This window comes from Felis catus, chromosome B1 (genome assembly GCF_018350175.1).
Source record: "Felis catus isolate Fca126 chromosome B1, F.catus_Fca126_mat1.0, whole genome shotgun sequence".
Taxonomy (NCBI): Eukaryota; Metazoa; Chordata; class Mammalia; order Carnivora; family Felidae; genus Felis; species Felis catus.
In genome coordinates this window covers 139,038,410-139,056,088 of record NC_058371.1, presented here as the reverse complement: position 1 = coordinate 139,056,088, position 17,679 = coordinate 139,038,410, and the positions used below count along the sequence as shown (strand labels likewise).

Genomic DNA, 17,679 nt, shown 5'->3' with positions numbered 1-17,679 from the left:
GCACCCCCCAAACTCTGGGTAGTTTCACAGCATGCTAAGGCCTTTGTGCTCTCCAAACTACCTACACAACTTTCTGTCATTCTCACAATTCTCCCTCTTTTTACAAATGCAAAACCTGTCATCACTTACTTAAAATTCACATCTGCAGTAGCAGTTCTTGATTTGAATCCAAGTGTATCTTATCAATTGCCTTTATTTTTTCTCCTACCTGAATACTAAAAGTTAACTATATTAGGTTCAACAGGCACCAGATGTCAATAGGTGTCCAGGGTGGTTCATAATTGTGGTAAAAAAAAAAAAAGAGTTCAATATTTTCTAGAAAAGTTTATCTGGACATTTGTTACAAGATTCAGTTTTCAGCTGTTGCACCAGATTAAAATTTGTAATTTAATTATTATAACAATTTTAATGATAAATTCATAATTTGCTATTCTAAACAGATGTGAGAAATGAATCTGTATGATGGTCTAATATCCCAAAGGAATAGTATCAATACTATGCCATGTTGGAGTCCCAGAAAACATTTAAACTAGAAATTTAATATGCAGTGTATGCTTTGCAGTTTGAAATTTTTCATTCTGAGGAAGGTTTTTTTTTTCATTACACCTTGCCTCTCTTAAAATTCAAGTGGAAAAAGAAGTTACCATATTTTTTAAAATTCTTATTCTCTTTCACAGATTGAAAGATTTTAATATTCTAAAACTATAAAGCCTCTGTGATTCTAAAAGGGAAGAATGGACTATGTAAGGTATAGAAAGCAGTATGCTTTAAACCCTTTATATAATTTCAGTATTTTCCTGAAACAGGCTTGCAACAATAACAGTTTCTTTAATGGCTCAATATAGTAAAATAATTTAATTTTTTTAAAACCATACTTGGAAATAAAACAACCTATTTTTTACTGAGTATAATTTGAATAATAATTGCTTGGATTAATCCATGCTTGAAAAAGTTCACAGATTGATATTTATATCAAAATTAAATATGCAAAGAAAAGGTTTAATACATGAAATGTACAGTTGATCATAAAAAGTCCTCTTAGACTAGCAAGTTGGTACATCAAAGTTTACATCTGAACTTTATCTCCAAATAGTTTATTTTATAGAAGTTATTACGAGGGGCGCCTGGGTGGCGCAGTCGGTTAAGCGTCCGACTTCAGCCAGGTCACGATCTCGTGGTCCGGGAGTTCGAGCCCCACGTCAGGCTCTGGGCTGATGGCTCAGAGCCTGGAGCCTGTTTCCGATTCTGTGTCTCCCTCTCTCTGACCCTCCCCCGTTGATGCTCTGTCTCTCTCTGTCCCAAAAATAAATAAAAAACGTTGAAAAAAAATTAAAAAAAAAAAGAAGTTATTACGTTCATTAAAACAGGTCATTGTTGGGGCGCCTGGGTGGCTCAGTCGGTTGGGCGGCCGACTTCGGCTCAGGTCATGATCTCACGGTCCGTGAGTTCGAGCCCCGCGTCGGGCTCTGTGCTGACCTGCTTAGAGCCTGGAGCTTGTTTCGGATTCTGTGTCTCCCTCTCTCTCTGACCCTCACCCGTTCATGCTCTGTCTCTCTCTGTCTCAAAAATAAATAAACGTTAAAAAAACAAAATAAAACAGGTCATTGTTATTATTGGCTACTCTGTAAGTAGAATAACCTGGGAAATATGAACTCAGAGTTCTCTGCAACATTTCTCCCATCCTCTCTAGTTCTCAAGACAGATTATCAGAAGCACTTCCAAATTAAAAAAAAAAAAAAAAAAAAAGCAATTTGGATAATTCAACATGTTCAAGAGCCCTCTATCTTCATAAACTTTCCTAATCTTTAACTTTCAATTTCTTGACTCATTTCAAATTTAACACTTTACTCTTAAAATATTTATATTTAAAATACTTAGGTATTTACAATCGAACACTTCAAAATATTTAAATAAAATAAAACACAAGTTGTTTGTCTCATTCTGTGTTCTTGTATTTCTGGTCTATTTGATTATTTCAAGGTTTTTTCTTATTTTTGTTTGATTTGGGGTTTTTTAATCCATCTTCTATATCTTTTTTTCTCTATTATCATTACTTTTTCTCCCCTTCCCCACCTTCGTCACTCACACATTCCTCCCAATGTATTCTGCAAAACTCACAAAGACATTATTCTGACATAACAACAAATCAGTTTACAAAAACTTTCACATCAAACATACAAGTGAATGTGTTGACTAAAGAAAGAGAATCAAAACTTTTTTTTGGTTTAGTTTTACTACTAACAGTATTTTGATAGATTTGGAACCAGGTAACTATTCCATTTTTTTTTTTTTTACCATTAATTTGTCTATATGCTAAGAGGAAATTTAAATTGAGTGCATTCATCATCCAAATTGATGTCAAGCTTAGGATTGTTAGGAGAAAACTTGACTGCAATAACATTCTGGTCAATCCTATTAATTCATGATGACTTTCATGTCCTTCTAAAGTACGTCACACCAACCTCCAAAACCATACCGCATATCAGAGAAAGGAAGTCAGAATTATTTCTGTCAGGATCAGCACAATGCTATAATAAGTACTTCAAGGGGCCAATGACTTACAAAAAAGGAAGAGGTGTTTATCTTACATTCTAGAAACCCATTCACTTACTGTTCTGGTTTTTTTTCAGACGACGCAAAAAATGTTTTAGTCTTTGACATTATAAAAGACTTAGAGCCCAATCTCAAGGGCAAAATTTGTCTGCAATTGCTAAAAGGAAAAAAAATGTATATTTTATTTTCTTTTTTTGAGGAATACTGACCTTAGGGTAATAAGTCAACATTATTTAATAGCTTCTTTTATTTAGTGAGGAAATAGTAAGCATCCGATCCCTTAAATGGAATGTTTGATTTATTGAGAATATTGAGTATTCTGTGGGCCTTTCAATCAATCTGTCAGAGAAAAAACAAACAATAAGCACATGTTTGTGCCTAATAGAAAGCTAGATGCACCAGAAGATGCAAAAGATACTTAAGATACAGTGCCTCTTCTCCAAGATCTTATTGTGTCTCCACTGCAAAATTCATATTTAGGGTGCAGTTAAAGAATGTTTAAGCATCAAATTATCGTCACACCCTGACTTTCACACCAGGAGAACAGTGGGGGGCTCATGGGCAGAGCGAGTGAGGACCATGCTTTCCTAGGCCCACATGACCTCAGACAGACCCAGGAGAACACAATGTCATCATGTCTATCAGAGCCCAGAGAGGACTTCAACTGGAAAAACCAACTGGCCTGACTGAGCAACAGTGTCAAAAGCCCATGGAAGAGACAGGCCTGGCCACCCCTGGAACACTGCCTCCTTCGTTGCCTGGGGCCTGTAGAGGGTGTGGGGTGCTACAGAGCTGATTAAGGTGCAGTCCCAACACAGGTGACCGCTGACGTACCTGTTGTCCTGAACATTTCTTGTGTCTGACATAAGTGAGAATCACTCAAAATCCAACTTCAGCCTCATCTGGCAGCACAATCTCCTGTGATCCTATGAAGGAAATGCTGTGACAGCCAGTGGGAGCCATCCATTAACCAAACCATCCTCCTGGAATAGGGGCCCAGCTAGAGGGTTTTGAAGACCCCAGAGGTGGCGGTTCTGGAGATTCTTTGAGTCTTCTGGTAGACTCCACAAGCAGGAGCCAGGGATAAAGGGTCAGAGAGCACCAGGAAGGGAAAAACAAGGACCAGGGAGAATACAGGTCTTGTTGCAGTCTGATTCTCCACCCATATAGGGCTGACTACCACAGTTGGTTCCCATCACTAGGTACCACTGAAAGGGAACTTAGAGATTTTTTTAGAAAGGCACTCCAAAGCATGGGGGCCCTGAGATATTAGCTCTGCTTCCCTGCCCTGAGGACAGTACTGTCAGAAAGAAAGGCTGGGAGTAGACTTGGAAAGATAGTAAGGATCCAGAGAAAAAGAAAGAAGGACATAACAGTAATCGAATAGGGAAAGTTTGGGAGGCAGCAAGGGAGAAATCCCAGATGACAAAGAAGAAAATAAATAGTTTACATGTGAAGTGGGGCAGAGACGAGCTAGTCACTGCTTGAAGGTGAGCTAAGGAATTGTGGTGGATACTTTGGAATGGCTCATTTGTTTTCAGTTCCAACTTCTATTTAACATGCCTTAATGTACTGTGGAATTTGGATAGCTAACAAAAGACATTGCTCACACTTCAGACCGCTGGGATTCTCACTAAATGACAGGCTTCCCTACTGCAATGTGGAAGTGATTTTGTGGAGAAGAGGCAGGTGGTAAGCATCTAATTTGGTGGTGTGCACTATGGCTGAAGAGGCAGAGAGCTGAAATTGTAGATGCAACTTCCTACCTGGGAAGGAGGGTTCCTGATTTTGACAGAGGCTAAGTGGTTCTGAAACTCCTAGCTGTAAGAGGAGTTTCCCATGTTTGGCATACAGGTTCTCTTTCTTTCCTTTTCTTTCTTTCTCTCTTTCTTTCTTTCTTTCTTTCTTTCTTTCTTTCTTTCTTTCTTTCTTTCTTTTTTAAATTTAATCAGTTTATTTTGAGATATGATCTTTTACCCCTTTATATAGTCAATCACCAACTCCACTCTAGCTCCATTGATCTGCTTTTTGGGTCCTATAGTATGTCTTTCTCTTGAATTTCATATAAATGAAATTAAACAGCAAGTGGGTTTTGGTTTATGACTCATTTCACTTAGATTAATGCTTTTGAGAGTCATCCATGCTGTTGCATGTATCAATAGTTTATTCCTTCTCATTTCTTAGTAGTGTTCCTATCTATCTATCTATCTATCTATCTATCTATCTATCTATATCTATATCATCTATATCTGTATCTAATCTATAGTCTGTTTATTCATTTACCAGTTGATGGACATTTGAGTTCTTCCCAGTTTGTAGAAAATCTGAATAAAATAGATACATCTGAATAAAACAGATAATCTTTGTGTGGATGTAAGTTTTCATTCTTCTTGGGTAAATACCTATCAGTGGGATCATCGAATACAGTACGTTCATATTTAACATTATAAGAAACTGCCAAACTTTTGTCCAAAGACAGTGCAACATTTTTCACTTCTATCAGCATTTTACTTTTTTTTTAATTTTTTAATGTTTTTTTTTTATTTTTAAGAGAGAGAGAGACAGAGCACAAGTGTGGAAGGGGTAGAGAGAGAGAGGGAGACACAGAATCTGAAGCAGGCTCCAGGCTCTGAGCTGTCAGCACAGAGTCCTATGTGGGGCTTGAAACCGAGAGATCATGACCTGAGCTGAAGTCTGACACTTAACTGACTGAGCCACCCAGGTTCCCCTCTATCATCATTTTATGAGTTGCTTTTGCTCCACATCCTTGCCAACATTGGTATTTTAAGTCTTTTTAATTTTAGCTATTTTAGTGTGTGTGTGTGTGTGTGTGTGTGTGTGTGTATCAGTTTTCATAAGCTCGGCACTATTGACATTTGGAGACAGAGAATTTTTGTTCTGTTCATTGTAAGGTGTCCTCTACCTACAGGATGCCAGTAGCACCCCTACAGTTGTAATGATCAAAATTGTCTCCAGACGTTGCCAAAAGTCCCCTGGGGGTAAATACACTCCTCCTTACTGAGAACCACTAATGTAGTGGTATATTGTAGATTTAATTTACATTTTTCTAATGACAAATGGCAGTGAATATCTTTTTATTTTTTAAGTTCACGTATTTTGAGACAGAGAGCATGCACTCAAACAAGGGAGGGACAGAGAAAGAGGGGGAGAGAGAATCCCAAGCAGGCTCTGCGCTGTCAGCACAGAGCCCTACATGGGGCTCAAACCCAAGAACCTTGAAATCATGATCTGAGCTGAGATCAAGAGTCCAACGCTCAACTGATTGAGCCACCCAGGAGCCCCGAGGAAAAAAACATTTATTTTTATTTATTTATTTTGAGAGAGAGAGAGTGCAAGTGGGAAGGGACAAAGAGAGAGGGAGAGAGAGAATCCCAAGCAAGCACCACGCTGTCAGCACAGCCCCATGAAGGGCTTGATCTCACAAACTGTCAGATCATGACCTGAGCCAATAATATCAAGAGTCAGATGCTTATCCAACTGAACCACGCAGGCACTCTTGCAGTAAACATCTTTGCATGAACTTATATAGAGTTCTTCAGGTTATCTACTTCCTCAGTTAAGCTTTGATAGTTTGTGCCTTTCAAAGAGCTTGTCAGATCTCATCTAGCTTGTCAATTTTATTAACATAAATTTGCTCATAATATTTCCTCATTACCCTTTTTACTATCTGTAGGATATGTCTTCTCACTTTTTTCTCGATCAAACCAACTGCAGGCTTCTCAATTTTATTGATCTTTTCAAGGAACAAGCTTTTTAATTTCATAGATTTTCTCTGTTGTGTTCTGCCCTCAAGTTTATTGATGCATACGTTTATCTTTATCATTTCCTTTTTTCTTAGATCACTTATTGGAGGATTTTTTTTTCTAATATAAGCATTTATTGCCATAATCTTTCTCTAAGCACTGCTGTAGTGTCCTCCTACAAATTTCTATATATTTCTTTTCGTTTTCATTCATTTCAAATATCTTCTAAATGTTCTGGCAATTTTTGCTTTGATCCATTTATTTAAATTGTTTTAAAAGGTTTGGAAGTTTCTCTCAATTATCTTTTTTCTTAAGTGTCTTTATTTCAGCTTTATTTTTGATAAATATAGATAGAATTCTAAGGTGACACGATTTTTTAAGTACTTTGAAGATGTCAGTCCATTGCTTTTCCAGCTTACATAGTTTCTGATGAGATATTGTCTATCATCCTTACCCTTTTTTATATATGCACACCATGTATCTTTTACCTGGTTTCAAATATTTTTTTCTTTTTGTCATTGATTTTCCACACTTTGATATATTTTTCATAATTTGGGGTACACTGGTACCTTGGTGTATTTTTTTTGGTATTTGTTCTACTTGAAGTTCATTGAACTGTAAATCTGTGGGTTTGTAGTTTTCATTAAATTTCATAAAATTTAAGCCTTCATTTCTTCAAGTATTTTTTTCAGAACTCCCTTTCTACTACCTTCCTGGATTCTCCATCTCTCTCTCCTCTCTCCTTGTAGGACACCAATTATATATATGTTAGCTCACTAAGCTTCTGTTATTTTGTGTGTGTATGGGATGGGGTGGTAGTTTCCATTGACCTGTCTTCAAATTCACTATTTTTTTTTTACTTTCTGCAGTGTCTAATCTTAATCTTAATCCCCTGAAATGTATTTGTTATTTCAGATATATTTTTCCTCTCTAAGATTTTATCTGGTTATTTTCATACCTTCAATATTCTTTTCTTACCATGTAAAGTTTGAGCATATTTATAAAATATAGACTAGGCATTTTATAATTGTCTCCTACCCCCATCTTCTTTGTCATTTCTGAGTCTATTTCCATTAGTTGATATTTTCTTCTGGTTGTGGATCATATCTTCGTGTTTCTTTGTAGGTCTAGTATATTGATTGGATAGTGGGCACTGTGGATTCTACATTTTTGGGTTCTGGATACTTTATTCCTTTAAAGAATGTTGCACTTTGTCTTAAAATGTAACTAAGTTATTTGGAATCAATGAGGTCTTGTTAAACTGTGTTTGGGCAGGTCCAAATAGCCTCAAATCTAGGTCGAGGCTGTTCCAGTGATTCTTCCCAATAATCTATGTATTATGTGGTCTCTGCACGCTGGCTGGGGAGAACATGAACTGCTTCCAATCCTGTGTGAGTTCTGGGAACTCTCCCTTTGATATTTTTAATAAACTCTTTATTTTTTCAATGTAGTCAGAGCAGGTTCCAGAAAATTCTAGCTGAAAGGAGAATAATGGTTGTTTGGATTCTATAAATAAGGGAATATAAACTATAAAAGACACTGACTGACAGTCAAGCTGAACAGCCAAGTTCCAACTTAATTTAAGAGTAAAGATGGAACTATTACTGATTTTTGAGAAGATAAATGATACAATATAAGGAAATAAATTCTGGGATGAAGTAATATGTTCTTTCAAGAAAAGAAAGGCTAGAAATAGGGAGAACAGCTAGGAAGTCAATTTAACCCAGGTGTTGCTCAATAGTGATGAGCATAGAGCAGCAAGAAGAGAGAAAATGGTTCCTATGAACAGCATTTGCAAGGAAGAAATTATTAGACAGAAAAAGCATGGTGACAAACTGGATAAAATGATATTAGAAATGGAAAGGGAAGGGTTGATGACTACCAAGATTCCTATCCAAGATGATACTAAAAGAAATGGACAAGGAAAAATAGCTTTCAAGGGGAGATGATGAATAAGTTTTGGACTTCTGTTTTATGATGAAGGTGGCACATCCAAGTAACAATGTCCTGGAGGCTGTTGAAAAATAACATACAGTTTCACAAACAGCAGATCTGAGCAGGAGACCTAAGTCTGGACAAAAAGAGACATGGTTAATATGGATAAGTTTAGTTGCTTTTTAAACGTGTTACTGTTCTAAACTCTATCCTCGTGTCAATCTTACTTTAATAAAAGAAAAACTGATAGTATTTTCTCTGTTTTAGATTTTGAATGCCTTTTGGTTTCTAGATTTGAAAAGGAATTAGAAATATCATAATAATGCAAGGGAAGCTATTCTTGTGTAATTACTTACACAAGTATTGGAAGCCTCGCATAAACTGTTGTGTTTGAGGGGACTCCAGCCCGTATTCTTTACCAGGATTTTGGCTAACCTTCACATAAACAAGCCTCCAAATAGTTCAATAGTCCCCACCAGCAGTTGCCAGGCTAATGCTTTCATTTCCTTTTCATGGCACATTTCCCAAAGAATCTGAGCCTTTTGCATTTTGAGGAAAGATTTCATACAGCAGAAATAGGCTTTAGAAACACAACACATTATGATTTTGTTTGTTCCATGATACAGACAATTTCCAGAACACATCACACAATTTTCTCTACAAACAATTTTCTGGGGTAGCAACCCATTCACCGGTACTACTCTGAATTAATTAGATAAAAACATAAATTATGGCATTCTAGGGCACTTTAGAAATCACCTACTCCAGATGCCTTATTGAGTAGATGTAAAAATCGTTGTTGGGAAAGGTATAGCTCAGATTTACGGCACAGTTAGAAGTAAAATTAAATTTCTTGCTATTCTGCCCAGTGCTATACACTGCACCATTAACTCTGCTAACTTGCAAACATTTTTGAAAAGCTTCTTAAGAAGATGCAAATCAAACATGATTTTCTTGATTCATTCACCTTAAATGTCAGTCTCTTATTATGTCCTAGTTTTCTATTCCACTCATGAATAAAGCAGCTGGGTAACACTGGGTAATTTCCCAGTAATTGGCCTATAATGATTCAGTTGATTTCACAATAAACCTAAAACAAGTACTTTGCTTACCTCTCTTTTGTTACTACATGCCTTGACTCCAATTAGGAGATAAATTTCTGGTTTCCAAGGCTATGAATAACAAAGCAAATTTCCTCCCCACTTTATTTATCTATTTATTTATTTATTTTTGCAATCTCTACACCCATTGTGGGGCTTGAACTCATGACCCAAGATCAAGAGTCACGTACTTTACCAAGTGAGCCACCAGGCACCCTTCTCCCCACTTTAAAGTGAAGGAAAAGCTAATAAATAATAGATTGTGATTTATGACTTAATCATATCTAGCTTATCCTTGTAGACCCCACTTTACATAAGATTTGTTTTCCAGAAGTTAGCAAACTGGCTATTAGAAACATTTACTATACTTTCCCCAACAGTGTTATATATTGCACTTAGGTAAATTCATTGATAGTATTACTTCTGGGGTGTGTGTGTGTGTGTGTGTGTGTGTGAACTTTTTTTTAATGTTTATTTTTGAGAGAGGTAGTGCAAGCAGGGAGGGGCAGAGAGAGAGGGAAACAGAGGATCCAAAGCAGGCTCCATGCTGACAGCAGATATCCTGATGAGGGGCTCAAACTCACTCACCGTGAGATCATGGCCTGAACCAGTCAGATGCTCAACCAACTGAACCACCCAGGCATGCCTAAACTCTCAATGACAAACTGATAACTATCTTTAATTTATAATAATGGTTTGTAAAACATGTTTTTATAAATTTACATGTTTTGCTGCCAATAATACATATTCCCCCACCCCAAAACAAAAGGATACTTTCCCACCCTACTTAGGCTGCACAATTGCAGCTCCAATAGAGGAAGAAGGGCAGAGGGAAGGAGGGAGGAGAGGATGATGGAATCTTACAAATCTAACGGTTTGGTGTTTGGGTTGTTTCAGGGGCAGCTGCTAAATCAGGGAAGCTCTAGGTTCAGGGAACTGTCTCAGAGGATGAAAGTTTTATTTACAGGGTCCATCTGTAAGTAAGGCACATGAAAGTAAAAGATCTGTAGACTGTGATGGTAGTTGAGGTGTCTGGCCACAATAGCAGCCCCTCTTTCAATCAAGCTAGTGAGGGGAGAGCCCCACAGAACAGAACGTGTAACTATTAGTTATAACGTGAATAGTCAAGGGGTGCCTGGGTGGCTCAGTTGGCTAGGCCTCTGACTTCAGCTCGGGTCCTGATCTCAACTTTGTGAGTTCAAGCCCCACATTGGGCTCTGTGCTCACAGCTCAGAGCCTGGAGCCTGCTTCAGGATTCTGTGGCTCCCTCTCTCTTTGCCCCTCCCACCTCTCCAAAATAAATAAATATTTTAAAAAAAAATTTTTTTTAACGTGATTGGGCAAAAGCCAAGGACTGTCTGTAGTTTACACAGTTTGGCACTAAATCCAAAACCCTGAGGACCTGAATTTAGTTCTAAATATTAGTTCCTAAAGCATGCTCCAAGTTGAGCAAATTGCCAAGGAGAATATTCCTAGTTAGATGGTTTCTAGATTCCACAATGCAGGTTCTAATCCAATATATTATATCAGTATTTTAGCCTCTATATGTTTTAATAACCATGTTGAATTACCATACAACTCTCTAATTCAACTTATTGGACAAATGTGGTGCATGAAGTTCAAGAATTTAGCCCCTGGTCACAATCCCGTCTAAGCAAAAATGCAGTCATCTGCAGTTCTCAGCACATTCTAATTCAAATGGGTAGAATTTTCTATTATAGTTTCAGGCTATTGCAATGTTTTCCATTTTCCACCATCAGTATGAGATCCTCAGGTAAAGTTGAATTATCCATTACTTAAAAGTTAAGCAGTTTTTCCATTTTCAAAGCTACACAAGAAAATGTTTTTCTTCTGAGTCCGTGACTCACCAATTCAATGTTTGAATTATTTCATTACTAGGTGGACATCATTTTCTATTGTTTCAGGCCAAATTTATCTGGTACACATACTCTCAGCACATTGAATTCATTTGAGGAAAATGTAGTAATTTCTATTAATTACAGACCAATTTTAGGTTCTACTATTACAAAGATCACCATACAGATAGAATTAAGGTGACTGTAGTTTTCTTACGTGAACCCAAGTGCCTCGGGTGCCAAAAATTGGATGCCTACCCCAGATCACTTACACGGTCAGGGTTTTGATGTGCTCTCCTATCTGTGGGCCCGCTAGAATACTTCACCCAGCTCCACAATGTGGGCCACAAACATAATTTCTATCTTAGAGAATTATATGAACTGTTTTAAAAAATTCTTTATAGAAAACAAACTGAGGGTCGTTGGAAAGGAGATGGTTGATGGGGGCGGGTTAAATGGGTGATGGGTATTAAAGAGGGCACTTTTCTGGATGAGCACTGGGTGTCATATGTAAGAGATCAATCACTGGGTTCTACTCCTGAAGCCAAGACTACACTGTATGTTAACTAACTTGAATTTAAATAAAAAATATGTTATATGACCAAAAAAAAATAAAATTAAATGAATTAAAATTAAAATTCTGAAAAATTTAGACATGCAGAACCTCCTTTTACAAAAAACACTACTCTTTTTTGTCGTTATACATCATTTATATATTATCGATTGTTGTATAGTTTGCATTGTAGTCCATTAATCTATTTGGAAGTATAAGTGTCATGCAATGTCAGGTGTACAACATGGGGATTCCACAAGCTATATGCTATGCTGAGCTCACAAGTGTAGCTACCATCTGTCACTATGTAACACTATTACAACACCATTGATTATTATATTCCCTGTGCTGTACCTATTATCCTCAAAGTATTACTCTTATACAATGTGTTTTCTCACCCATATCGCCACCTTCGGATCTTGCATCAAAGTTACTTCTACTCTTTTATGTTTTCTTTCACATCTATGGAGCAAGACAAATAATCCCGATCAGAAATCTTTCCTGAGAAATAGTTCATCGTGAGGATTGGTAAATACCCAGAGACTAATATGGAGCCAGGTAACTAGCTCTTCAGTCTACCCATGACTCATCTATCTTCCTTCCATTGAATACATACTGGATCCTGTTGGAGATGGAAGCATTTCCTGGCTGACCCAAATTGAACCAAAGCTAAACTAAGCAATGGGAGTGGGGTCGTAAAGGGTTCTAGCTAGATTGTACTGCCATCACCTAACCTGCTTCTTTGAACCACAGAAGGGGCCAAGACTCATGACTGAAGTCTTCACACCGTGTCCTTAGGTCTCGAGAGGGTATGCCATATGGACGCTCTCTTATCCTCAAATTCTAACCTTTTCTCCTACTTTTGCTTCCTGTATTACATCTTCCTTTTAGCTCCTTTCCATGTGATGTCTCTGAGCCAGACTGTCCTTTGACATGTGACCTTTTACTACAAAATAGTGATGCCTCAACCTCCAGTTTCTTTTTGTTGCTTACTAATGATCTCAAGAAGTCTTCTGAATGCCTACCTATGACTTCTCTCTGCAGCAGGGGGTGAACTCTCACCTCATTTTCTACTACTTTGGCAGGGGGCACTTGGGGGGATTCAAGAAAGGAAGGTCTGAGATATTGTTAAATAAGAATGAAGACTTCTGTTTTGGCCTGTGGCTGATTTTCTAAATACGACTGAAATTAAAAATCCAATTTACCAATAAAATATTATTTTCTTATTGAAGGGTACTCGACCAAATCCTTATGAAAAATACAAATTCCTTCTATTAACTAATTCTGTTCCCCATGAATTAACAACCATTTTCTTATTTCCTGTAGGTATATTTGCCTCCCTTGGGTCTAAATATTTGTGACAGTTTCCCCCTCTGTTAATTGACAAAGACAAGCACCAAACCCAAAATCATATCCTTAATCCCCAGGAAGTGAGTATACCCTCCCACACGTGATTTATTACTTTATTTTCTAAATTTCTATTTGTAAACCTATTATGCATTGGGCATAGTGTTAGGTGATTCTATGAAAGATAAAATAGGACTCAATTCCTTTCTTCAAGGAACATAGAGAGATAATCAACATAGAGAGATAATCATAAAACAATTTGGAAATACAGTGATCTAGATTTACCCAGGGCATATCCAAGTATAAAGGAAACTGTAGAGGGAATTCGGGTGGGAGAAAGGCAAGACTAACCAGAAGAGGTGCTGACAGAACTTATTCATATGGAATGTGTAGGCATTTCCAAGCATGGACGATAGGGAAATAGGATTTAAGCCAAGGGGACATGAACAAAGGCATAAAACTGAAAAAAAAATAAATAAATAACGTGATCTATAAAAAAGCAACTATTAGCAGTTCAGGGTTGCTACAGCAGAAACCTCAAACACAAAGCAGTAGAACATGAAGGGCCATGCAAACCAAATTAAGAAGGTTGGAATTTCGGCTATAAGTGATAATGAGTCATTGGAAGGGATTTGCATGGTTAAATCCATGTGTGAGAAACACCCCTGGAGGCTGTGAGGAAGATGGATTGAATAGATATAAAACAGGAGGCAAGGAGACAAACAAGCTGCTGCTCAGGACCTGGATTAGGGCTGTGGTGGAGGGACAAGTGATAAGGGGCCTGCCCAATGGGACAAATACTTATGGAGGGAAATTGGCAGCATTGTATGTAAATGGGCTATAAGGACAGGGAAGAAGTGAACATGATTCCAAGTCAAAGTCAGGGGTGTCTCAAAAAACAGGAATTGGCAAACATGAGATAGAAAATTCAAGGTGATGGTAGCTCAGGGAGAAGATCAAGATCAGTTCTGCGCAGGTTGCATTTAAAATGGTGTGGAATATCTAGAACACCATGGATAGATAGGTATGTCTGAATCTCGGAGATGACTGGGCAGGGAAATATATATGGAACTTTTAACATGTAAACAGTAACTAAAACAACAAGAAAAGATGAGATTTTTCAAGGAGGTCATTTTTTCTAACATTAGCAGTGATGACGTTCTTTTTACAAGATAGCCAGCTTTGCTTACTATTTTTGAAGAGTGACTTATTATTTTATATACTTGTGAATAGCACAGATGTTTTGAGATATACAGTTGGCAGATACACTCTCAGTTTTACTTGTGAATTATAAAAGGTAAGGAAACAGACACAATTGTTTTTTTTTATGATTTCATGACTAAAAACTTGAGGGGTAATTATAAATATTGTTCTTGAAAGCACAATAGCTTAACTATTCATAGGTGGATTTCATGTGTATTCTTACTATCCTAGATAAAAACCTAAAGGTTACTGTTTCTCAAAATTGACCCCAGTTTCTACCCCAAGGTTTTTCACGTAATCTTACAAAGCATATCACAGACAGATGTTTAGAGCCAAAAGAAAACCTAGTATTTTATTTATCTACTCGATACACATCTTATAACAAAGGATTTTCTAGTTCCTCCATTTAAAAAGAAACACTTTTGGGGCGCCTGGGTGGCTCAGTCAGTTAAGCGTCCGACTTCAGCTCAGGTCATGATCTCACACTCCATGAGTTCGAGCCCCGCGTCGGGCTCTGTGCGGACAGCTCAGAGCCTGGAGCCTGCTTTGGATTCTGTGTCTCCCTCTCTCTCTGCCCCTCTGCTGTTCATGCTCTGTCTCTCTCTGTCTCCAAAATAGATTAAAAAAACATTTAATAAATAAATAAATAAATAAATAAATAAATAAATAAATAAATAAATAAATGAAACACTTTGCTCTTTTTGGATTTAAAAGTTATGCCTACTCTTGTGGAAAATATGTAAACTGTAGAAGAGTATGAAGTATAAGAGAGAAAATTGAAATCCCTCCTAAGTTCCCAACTCAAAATCTTATAATCTCAAAGTGTTATAAATGTTAAAATATTATGAATATAGGGGCTCCTGGGTAGCTCTTGATTTGGGCTCAGGTCATGATCTCGCGGTTTGTGAGATTCAGCCCTGCCTGCGTCGAACCCACACTATAAGTGTAGAACCTGCTTGGGATTCTCTCTTTCCTTCTCTCTGCTCCTTTCCTACTCATTCTCTCTCTCTCTCTCTCTCTCTCTCTCTCTCTGTCTCTCTCAAAAAGAAAAAAACTGTAAAGAAATATTATGATTATAAAATTTTATAAGTATATTTTAAATATCATAAATATAACTCATAGGTATATAAATATAGCATATATAATATACATATATGTAACATACACACAAATATATATTAAAGAGATAGGAGATTGGCTATTGGGCAAAATTGTGTGCTCACCAAGTCAGTGACTGTAGGTCAGATGTAGGTTGTCTAATCAGCTGCTTGCCTGCTACTTTCTAAACAAAGACAAAAGCTGCAAAACATTTACATTTTCCTTAAAAAAACCTTCTCCTAAGGAAAAAACAAATCACTAACTCAAGGAGGGTTTCCTTCATGGTTGCTGTGGGCTTTGCCTTCAAAGAACTTCTGCTAAAGAACAGTTTGACCCCAGCCAGGTAGGGATGGGGGCTTACCGACACTCTCAGGCTTCCCCCCAGCTTGGGGAGTTGGAGTTGCATCCAACTGAGTCCCAAGCTGTGACCCTGTCACCACACTGACCACTGTCTTTTTTCAACCTTTACTTTTGCTCTCAGGATATACAGAAAACAGCATATAGTGTATATATGCTGCTCTCAGTGCCAGGAAACCAAGATTCAGGAACATCTTTGCCCCTTTTCTCTGTGATATTATAAGAAGGGAGAAGTTCCTTCAGAAGTGACAAGGACTGGCAAGTGATCAACTGCACATGCAGGTGTGTTCATGAATGCATTTGCTCTCTTACTGTATATATGCAACTCTGAATCTTATTACAGTCTAAGCACTTTATCTTCTCTCTGAAAATTCTACATGAACATCAATTACAAGAGCTGTCAGTATCTTATTTTTATGCTGTTCTTTGGTCATTTACCTCACATTGGTTCGAAATCATCTCAGTGCACACGAGGGCTCTTTGTCCTCCATTGATTGACATCTCAGGACTCCTACAAAATATGGATCTTGTTTAGATTCTGAGTTGAGCAAACCACACTTGAAAAGAAATAAATGGGACTGTTGGTGAACTTTGAGTACCAACTGGGTACTTGGTAATACTACAGAATTACAATTTTAAGGCATGATAATAAAATGTGGTTACAGTTTTAAAAGTGATCTTTGAAAGATTAAAGGAAGATTGTTGACTCTGCTCACGACACTTCTGAAAGGCTCAGTCCCACAACTCTGCCCTTACTTCAGATGCCAATTGCAAGTAATGGATCTCAGGGATGCCCACTCTTCTGTCCAGTGGCTACAAAGTCAAGAGTTCCCACACCACCACCACCCTCAGGTTTGATGATTTGCTTGAACAGCCCACAAAACTCAAGGACATATTTACTTATGCTTACAGGGCTTTTATTAAAAAAATATTATAAAAATATAGATTAACAGCCAAGAAAGAGGTTCATAGGGTGATGTCTGGGAGGCTGTGAGCACAGGAGCTTCTGTTCCCATGGAATTTGGGGTACACCATCTTCATGAAATGCAAATGTGTTCACTGGCCCAGAATCTCTCCAAACCCAATTGTTTCAGGTTTTTATAGAGGTCTCGTTACATACGTATGAAAGATTGGCGATTAACTCCATCTCTAGCCCTCTAGCCCCTCTCCCCTCTACAGAGATGGGAGGGTCAGGCTAAAGGTTCTAACTCGCTAATCACATGGTTGTTTCCTCTGACAACCAGCTCCTATCCTGAAGCTATCTGAGGCCCCACCAAGAGTCGCCTCATGGGCATAAACTCAGGCGTGGTTGGAAGGAGCTCATTGTGAAGAACAGAGGCTCCTCTCAGCCTGTCACTCAGGAAATTACAAGGGTTTTAGGAGCTCGGTGCCTCGAACAGGATGAAGACCAGATATATATTTCTTATTATATCACAAAACCACACAATCCACACTGAAGTTCTTTTTTGGATGAAAAGATATGATGTCTGAGACTTGACATAAAATAATCTAGTTGATGGGAGTGAGTTTGTGGGAGGAAAGAGATGATTCCAATGGGCCCTTTGTGAAGAATTGTTGAAGCTGCAAATGGGCCCATGGGGATTCATTAGTCTCTCTTCTTTTAGGTATGTTTGAAATATTCCACAATACATTTTTTAAAAGGGGAATAAGGGGTGAAGTGAGTCTCTAAATAAATACACTAAATAAGTATTTTGTGAAACTTTTGTTCACCTTCCCGGTGAAGTGCCTTCTGATATTTTCCATTGTATTCTATGCTATTCCATACTTTCATTCTGGCTGTGGCCCACAGATTTGATTTTGCAATTCAAGAAAGGAACACAACATCCGCTGTTTAAAAACGAGTATTCTCCCCAAGTTCCACCTCCCAGTCAGCCTTTTCCCACTACTAACTC

At 37.7% G+C, this 17,679-nt stretch overlaps 1 protein-coding gene across 4 annotated transcripts in view; it reads left to right on the top strand.

The window, feature by feature from the left end:
* CFAP299 (cilia and flagella associated protein 299) overlaps positions 1-17,679 on the top strand; it is a 586,991-nt gene that overhangs the window by 534,188 nt on the left and 35,124 nt on the right. The window contains exon 5 of one of the 4 annotated variants that reach the window (XR_002156231.3): positions 15,891-16,048. The exons of the other annotated variants lie outside the window; for them this stretch is intronic. The gene's annotated coding sequence lies outside the window, so the exon portion shown is untranslated. The remainder of the gene's footprint in view (positions 1-15,890; positions 16,049-17,679) is intronic. 4 annotated transcript variants of the gene reach the window in all.